Source organism: Oncorhynchus tshawytscha, linkage group LG18, assembly GCF_018296145.1.
Source record: "Oncorhynchus tshawytscha isolate Ot180627B linkage group LG18, Otsh_v2.0, whole genome shotgun sequence".
Taxonomy (NCBI): domain Eukaryota; kingdom Metazoa; phylum Chordata; class Actinopteri; order Salmoniformes; family Salmonidae; genus Oncorhynchus; species Oncorhynchus tshawytscha.
In genome coordinates this window covers 32,376,402-32,384,459 of record NC_056446.1, presented here as the reverse complement: position 1 = coordinate 32,384,459, position 8,058 = coordinate 32,376,402, and positions in this window count along the sequence as shown.

Sequence of the window (8,058 nt, the reverse complement as noted above, 5' to 3'; positions counted from 1 at the left end):
GCACTGATAGTAGCAAGAGCAGTGGTAGTAGCAAGAGCACTGATAGTAGTAAGAGCACTGATAGCAGCAAGAGCAGTGATAGTAGCAAGAGCCCTGATAGTAGCAAGAGCACTGATAGTAGCAAGAGCACTGATACTGGCAAGAGCACTGATACTAACAAGAGCACTGATACTAACAAGAGCACTGATAGTAGCAAGAGCGATGATAGTAGCAAGAGCAGTGATAGTAGCAAGAGCACTGATAGTAGCAAGAGCACTGATACTGGCAAGAGCACTGATAGTAGCAAGAGCGATGATAGTAGCAAGAGCACTGATAGTAGCAAGAGCACTGATAGTAGCAAGAGCACTGATACTGGCAAGAGCACTGATAGTAGCAAGAGCAGTGATAGTAGCAAGAGCACTGATAGTAGCAAGAGCACTGATAGTAGCAAGAGCACTGATAGTAGCAAGAGCACTGATAGTAGCAAGAGCACTGATACTGGCAAGAGCACTGATAGAAGCAAGAGCACTGATAGTAGCAAGAGCACTGATACTGGCAAGAGCACTGATAGAAGCAAGAGCACTGATAGTAGCAAGAGCACTGATACTGGCAAGAGCACTGATAGAAGCAAGAGCACTGATAGAAGCAAGAGCACTGATAGTAGCAAGAGAAGTGATAGTAGCAAGAGCACTGATAGTAGCAAGAGCACTGATAGTAGCAAGAGCACTGATACTGGCAAGAGCACTGATAGAAGCAAGAGCAGTGATAGTAGCAAAAGCGGTGATAGTAGCAAGAGCACTGATAGTAGCAAAAGCACTGATAGTAGCAAGAGCACTGATAGTAGCAAGAGCACTGATAGTAGCAAGAGCACTGATAGTAGCAAGAGCACTGATACTAGCAAGAGCACTGATAGTAGCAAGAGCACTGAAAGTAGCAAGAGCACTGATAGTAGCAAGAGCACTGATAGTAGCAAGAGCACTGATAGTAGCAAGAGCAGTGGTAGTAGCAAGAGCACTGATAGTAGCAAGAGCACTGATAGTAGCAAGAGCACTGAAAGTAGCAAGAGCACTGATAGTAGCAAGAGCACTGATAGTAGCAAGAGCACTGATAGTAGCAAGAGCACTGATAGTAGCAAGAGCACTGAAGTAGCAAGAGCACTGATAGTAGCAAGAGCACTGATACTGGCAAGAGCACTGATAGAAGCAAGAGCACTGATAGAAGCAAGAGCACTGATAGTAGCAAGAGAAGTGATAGTAGCAAGAGCACTGATAGTAGCAAGAGCACTGATAGTAGCAAGAGCACTGATAGTAGCAAGAGCACTGATACTGGCAAGAGCACTGATAGAAGCAAGAGCAGTGATAGTAGCAAAAGCGGTGATAGTAGCAAGAGCACTGATAGTAGCAAAAGCACTGATAGTAGCAAGAGCACTGATAGTAGCAAGAGCACTGATAGTAGCAAGAGCACTGATAGTAGCAAGAGCACTGATACTAGCAAGAGCACTGATAGTAGCAAGAGCACTGATAGTAGCAAGAGCAGTGATAGTAGCAAGAGCACTGATAGTAGCAAGAGCACTGATAGTAGCAAGAGCAGTGGTAGTAGCAAGAGCACTGATAGTAGCAAGAGCACTGATAGTAGCAAGAGCACTGGATAGTAGCAAGAGCACTGATAGTAGCAAGAGCACTGATAGTAGCAAGAGCACTGATAGTAGCAAGAGCACTGATAGTAGCAAGAGCACTGAAAGTAGCAAGAGCACTGATAGTAGCAAGAGCACTGATAGTAGCAAGAGCACTGATAGTAGCAAGAGCAGTGAAAGAAGCAAGAGCAGTGATAGTAGGAAGAGCAGTGATACCAGCAATAGCAGTGATATTACCAAGAGCGGATACTAGTTAGAGCGGTGATAGTGGCAAGAGCACTCATAGTAGCAAGAGCACTGAAAGTAGCAAGAGCACTGATAGTAGCAAGAGCAGTGATAGTAGCAAGAGCGGTGACACAAGCAAGAGCACTGATAGTAGCAAGAGCAGTGATAGTAGCAAGAGCACTGATAGTACAAGAGTGGTGATACAAGCAAGAGCACTGATAGTAGCAAGAGCAGTGATAGTAGCAAGAGTGGTGATACAAGCAAGAGCACTGATGGTAGCAAGAGCAGTGATAGTAGCAAGAGCACTGAATGAAGCAAGAGCAGTGATAGTAGCAAGAGCAGTGATAGTAGCAAGAGCACTGATAGTACAAGAGCACTGATAGTAGCAAGAGCAGTGATAGTAGCAAGAGTGGTGATACAAGCAAGAGCACTGATAGTAGCAAGAGCAGTGATAGTAGCAAGAGTGGTGATACAAGCAAGAGCACTGATAGTAGCAAGAGCAGTGATAGTAGCAAGAGCGGTGTGAGGCTTTCTTATTTTTCTCATCTTATTCAACTTTTGCCAATCACCTGCAACAAAGATAGCTCAGATGTGCGATTGCCTTCATCATTTTAAATATCAGGACATGCAAGCATTTCCTAGGCTGGTTCCAAAATACACCAATTGATTATCTTTACTCAAAACAAGAGTTTAAGCTAGCAATATCTTATTCACAAATGCTCTGTTCTGCTGACATGCCACGCCATTCTGCCAAGTAGCCTATGAATTATGACGAATCTTCTTTCTTTACTAAATGCCAAACTAGCATTTAATTGCTTCTCAAGATATTGACATCAAGAGTGAGAGTGGATCCTCTAACCTTGACATTTGATTGGTCTTGTGTATAAACATTCTTCCCTCAACCAGTCTGCAAATTCAATTCCCATCCATCATCTGCAGTCGGTACTGCTGACTCAATGTCCATCAATTAGCCAATTAGACATAGGCACAGTCATTTTTGTCTGTCTGCTGTCTGCGTACTTTGATCAGAAAATACTTTGAAATTATTAATTGTGACAATATAGGCTTTTTTCTGAGTGTTCTCATATTTTCTAAGTGTAGGTACAGCTACTGTTGTCTTACTGATCTGGGAGAAGATTCCAGTGGTGGAAAAAGTAGTCTTGTCATACTTAGGTAAAAGTAAAGATAACTAAATAGAAAAGTTCTCGCAACACAGAAACAAAAAGTCGGACAATTGAATTTAAGTCAAAAAGCGTTACTTCCTATAAACAGGATTACAAGTTACTTCCTATAAACAGGATTACAAGTTACTTCCTATAAACAGGATTACAAGTTACTTCATATAAACTGGATTACAAGTTACTTCATATAAACAGGATTACAAGTTACTTCCTATAAACAGGATTACAAGTTACTTCATATAAACAGGATTACAAGTTACTTCATATAAACAGCATTACAATATGGTGTAACAGAGTGTATAAACAGTATTTGGTGTGTGAATGAAAACACAAAGGTGTCCGACAGGACATCTGTGCTTTCCTATACGTAACTATACGTAACAACAAGACGACTTTTAGGTCCTTTGAGGTTACACTATATCCTGTCTTCTTTGGTGATCTTCAATTCTGAAGGTCATCATCATTTTATTTGGTGCCAAGAAAACATGGGACTTTAGCTTCTTCAGTCCTCACAGGACACAGGGCACAGAAATGCAGGACACAGAAATAATTATATTTACATGTATCCGTGTCGTAAAATCTGTCAGTGACTCTTTTTTTGGCCATCTGAATCTACCGTAAGGTTTCAAGTCATTAACAAATTCTAGCAAAGTGCCTGGACACCCATTCTCAACCGAGAGGACTTTTTTTGCGTTTTAATGTTGGAAAAATACTTGGACACAGCACTATATATTTGACCTTTATTGAACCAGGCAAGTCAGTTAAAGAACAAATTCTTAATTTCAATGACGGCCTTGGAACAGTGGGTTAACTGCCTGTTCAGGGGCAGAACGACAGATTTGTACCTTGTCAGCTCAGGGATTCAAACTTGCAACCTTTCGGTTCCTAGTCCAATGCTCTAACCCTGCCGCCTGCTGATATAGTATATCCTTACTATATCCTAATCAAGGTTTGTTTAGAATGTTTCTCTTACTGTAGATCATTATAGTCAAGGTCAGAGCTCTCAGAAGCTGTAGTGAGGCGGTTTGGGTTTTACCCAGCAATGGCATCTTTCTTCCGTGACCTTGAGCACCCCTTAACTTCCCATACTGCTTCTGAGAAGACATCTAATGTAGTCTTGAGCAATCCTTTTAAGTATTCCTCTGTCCATTTGGACTGTAATTTTTATGACCTTAGAGTAAATATGCAGGGTTTATAAACCCCTCTGAGTGAGAGAGTGTGTGTGTGTGTGTGTGTGTGTGTGTGTACAACGACAACCCACAGATAGCATTGTGAGTTATAACAGTCTGTAAATATGGAGAGATGGACATTAGTTTCACACAGGTAAGATCATTATTCTGGTGCAATGTCAGGGGCACTGCATTAGACAAACATGAAATGATCTTCTCTTACTGCTTGACAAGTCACCATAAAGATTTGACCTGTAGAGTAGATAAGAAGAAAAAAGACGTATTCCACTTACTGTTTTGTTTAATCAATACTCTATAATTGTGTTCCATTATGTGAACTGTGATCTGCTGTCTTATCTGGTTTCCAGTGGATTCATTTCTATTTTGATGAAACCTTGTGACAATGCATAATCAGCACTGCAAGCTGTTTCACCGCACTGTGTGGCTCAACCATGTGGTTCAGTCAGGAGAAAAGGAAGTGAGCAGGGAGATAGTGTTGGCAACATGCAGCACGGTCTCTGTTTGTTTTGAGTAGTTTCCCGGGCTACAGGAGAGGAGTGGATGGCCTCTTGGAATGAGGAGGCCTGTGAACACAAAGATGCTGTCCGTTGTTGGTGACTGAGTGACATCAGTGGGTACTAGCACAACAACATGCCATGTTGCAACATGACAAAGCTCTTTCTGACCCTCTGTCAAGAATGTCTCATTGACCGTTACCAACTAATCAAAATTTCAGTGCTGCAAAATGCTCAAAGGTTTCTTGATTATTTTAACTGTTGAATGGGTCATTTCCTACCTACAGTGTGATTCCATTCGTGGGTGATTGAGATGAGCTTTCCTCCCACATGTGGCCCTGGAACTGAGGATTCAGGTGACCTGAGACACCTCCGGGGTACAGAGTAAGGACGCGTCAGCTACACAGGAATTCAGCTGGTCTAAAAGACAGCTGCACAGGAAATGAGAGGGCTTTAAAAAGTCTTCCCCTTCCCATGACTTCTTACTGTATTACCTGTGTAGCAACAGCAGAGGACAACAAACACTGATGATGTCACTGAGAACAACAAACATTGATGTCACTGAGGATAACAAACATTGAGTCACAATCTGTCTCTATCAATCCTGCTATCTTATCATCAGAGCGGTCCTCTTCTATGATGTGTAGAAAGCTTTTGGCACCAAATTGCATTGAAGCATTACCCAAGAGGATATTAGTGGGTGATAGTAGTTCATTTCCTGTAACATTTCAGATTGGCTCAGTATGACTCAAAGTCAGCTCAGATTAATATGTTTTTTAGATGAACATTCTCAAAAGATATTGTGACGCCAATGACAGGAAAGCAGCATAAACACAGCTTGCTGCCCTAATGTGGGTTCTCTCGTTCTGTGTGGTTGGTCAGTCAGCCAACACTAAGGGACAGGTGTTATATTAGGCCCAGCAAGTCCTGGTAGTTGGCAAGTGTTTCCTGCAATCACCCACCAAGACCAGTTAGCAAGAGTTTCCGACAATCACCCAGAAAGTGTTTCCTGTAATTACACAGCCGCTGATCCAGCCCTGAGATGTATGTTATCATCCCGACAAGAGAGACACACAGGACAGAAAGTCTAGCTAGCACAGCTTGGAATAGGGATTTGAAAGTGCAAGAGAGTACAAACACAGCCATGCATGGGCAGATGTATTGATTAGAAGGAGTGAGTGAGTCACTACTACTTCCTGTTCCTTTTTATAGGAAACACAGAGTGACCTATTCCTTCTTGGTTCCACAAGCTCTGAGTGAGCGCCGTGGGCATCTATTAAGGCCTATAGACCTGTGCTAGCTGTGATTCTTCTACCAAGGTGTTTCTAGATCTGGGGTGATTCAGGTCTAAGGGGTGCGGCGGTAGCAAACAATAGTGATGCTAACTTAGCCTTAGCCTAGCTGTGATTCTACTGGGACTCAGCTGGGAACACAGGTTCCCCTGCAGGTGGCTGTGGCTAAGGCAGGGTAACGGTGATCTCGTTGGGGTGGAAATACCAGGGCGAGAGGAACAAGAGAAACAAACCCCGGCCAACGGGGTTTCCTTTCTTTCACTCCTCCACTCTGTTCTCCTCTCTTGTCCCCCTCCTCTATAATCTGCTGGGGGGGTACCCAGTCCTTTCAGATGAGGTGGAATCGTTCCTCTCATATTTACCCATGTGGAATGAGAAGCGGCAGCTGAGTTCTTCACCGCACAATGTCTTTGGAACACTTGAAATTCCTGGAAGGGACTGATTTAGAAAGCCTTTGAGAAAGTCTCTGCCTTGATTGAATGTCTTGGTTGTTTCAACTTCTGGTTGAAAAGTAGCATGAGTGGCTTCTGTACGGTGACCCTCAACAATCCATTTCAGTATTGAAAGAAATGTGAGAAATATTCGACCTGATGAGTGTTGTCTCATTTATCCTCCTCCTCTCCTCTGTAACTATTCCCCAGGTTGTTGCTGCAAAGGAGAATGTGTTCTCAGGTCAACTTACCTGGTAAAATAAGGGTAAAATAAATACTTTTTTTTATATAAACAAATCTGCTGGCAAAAGAGAGAGATTCCCCACACACTAGAGACACGGAGACACAGAGACAAACACACACACATACCCACAGACCCTTGCATAGTCAATACACATTAGGATTAGTCTTGTTATGGCATAAATGGGGTTAAGTTTGCTTATTAAAGCGGCAAATGTTAGCAGCCTGATTGTAATGCATAGCAGTGGCAGATATTATAAGCATGTGTGTGTGTGTGTGTGTGTTCAGTGTCCTTCCTTGAATTGGATAAGAGGGTGGCTGAAGAGGCCCCAGGCTTCACTGAGAGTTCTGTGCAGGAGAAACCTGCCTTCAATTCAACAATTGATGATAAGTTTGCTAGACTTCAGCTTCCAGTTTTCTGTCAGACTCACTGTTTTAAGGCTCTGTGTGCATGATATTTTACCTGTGAATATGAAACGTCAGTTTTACTCTGAACATTTCTAATCTTCCATTTCTAGGTAGTCACGTGACTTCCCTTAATAACCCGTCTTCTGCTTCTGCTAGATAGACTACAAATTCTACCTGCATTAGCAAAACAAGGAAATTTGCTTGCAAATTCTTCAAATGGAAAACATTATGGAGATAAGGAGTGGGATTCATATTCATATTTCCAGCACAGTGTTTCTCTATCAGAAGAGCTCTCTAAATCAAAGCCCTCTGCTGCTGCTAGAACTATTTTAGAATATTCATGAGCATGCATGCCATTAAAGTTCCTGCAACCATTTTGGTTTGAAGCAGAGACTTGCGGAACTCCTTGCAGATAATGAGTACATTTTGAGTCTTTGAATTTCCTCTCCATTGGCAGCGACACAACTCTTGCCCTATATAGTTGGCAACTATACAGTACTTACTACACATGTGCTATCATCTACAGTAAAGTATCACTGTTGTTTTGCATGGTGTAGATATAAACTGCTGTTATGTCTGACTTCATGTGCCACTCAGTGAACCTTTTTGCTTAAATATACCACACCACCTTGGACCTTATTGCTGGAATATCCCTCATTCATCAGCTCATCTCTGCTGTCAGGGTGAGGTCAGGCATCAGTGATTTATCTAGGAGTTGTGTGTAGTCCTCTATTGGAGGCCACCCACTAAGCTCCTTTATCCTTCCTGTAAGAGCCTGTGGACTGGCTCTTTCTCACCACTGTTCCTGAGCTGTTTAGAATGACCTTCTGCTGCACTGTTCCAACAGCCATTTCTAATGCACTGTGCAGAGGGGAGGCTTTTCCCATGTGGTTATCTACATGTCCTGAGCCAGTCTCACCTCACAATACCACAGGTACTATTAAAATAGTATGTCAGAGTGCTTGGGCTCTGGTTAGCGGTTGCT